This window comes from Asparagus officinalis, chromosome 7, assembly GCF_001876935.1.
Source record: "Asparagus officinalis chromosome 7, Aspof.V1, whole genome shotgun sequence".
NCBI lineage: Eukaryota > Viridiplantae > Streptophyta > Magnoliopsida > Asparagales > Asparagaceae > Asparagus > Asparagus officinalis.
This window is the reverse complement of record NC_033800.1, coordinates 130,096,827-130,097,747: the sequence shown is the minus strand read 5'-3', so window position 1 is coordinate 130,097,747 and position 921 is coordinate 130,096,827.

Genomic DNA, 921 nt, shown 5'->3' with positions numbered 1-921 from the left:
CCGGCCCTAATGAGGGGAAAAAACCCTCTTTTATAATGTGAACCAAGACCGAGTTGAACCGGACCAGACCAAGTTGAACCGGACCAGACCTGGTTTGAACCAGAAATCAAATTGAAGCTGAATCGAGCATCGAAACACCTTCAAATCGCTTAATACTCCGAAAAGTATACGAGTATAAACTGCTTCTTAATACTCTGAAAAGTATACGAGTATAAACTGCTTCTTAATACTCCGAAAAGTATACGAGTATAAACTGCTTCTTAATACTCCGAAAAGTATACGAGTATAAACTGCTTCTTAATACTCCAATAAGGTATATGAGTATAAACTATTTTCTATTTTTGGTTGAGAAGTTCCTGGAGAATATTTTTGTAAATATTCTTAAGGATAACTCAACAACACTACGCCGGACAACGCGTCGCAAATAAAGACTCAACGCCAACAATCGATGGTCAGCTAAAGATTAGAAAATCAGGAATCGACTAATTTCCGACAACGGTCAGACAATAAATGCAGCACCGGAACTCTTACAGACATTCGACAAAGCACCGAATAGCCTGGAGGATTGAAGGAATCAAGAACAGAAGCCATTCCAAAAGTCCCGTTATACCGACCGAAGGTTGGGACAATCATATCCAAAGTATTCCAGACTCTTCTATAAAAGAACGAGGCTGAAATACTTTGGAGGGGGTATCTGTAGGCGTATAAAATTGCTTATAGGTCCCTTAGCATAGCTCGGCACAAACCGACAAACCAACGAGGCGACGAGGTTGATGAATCGCACGCAAACAACGGAATACATCCATTCGCGTGCGGAATCAAGCCAACGGTTCGGGAAGTCAACGAGTCATCCAAACAAGAGCGGACTCGGATGAATCACGATCGAATCAAGATCAGTTTCGGACTCGAACTCAGAAGTGG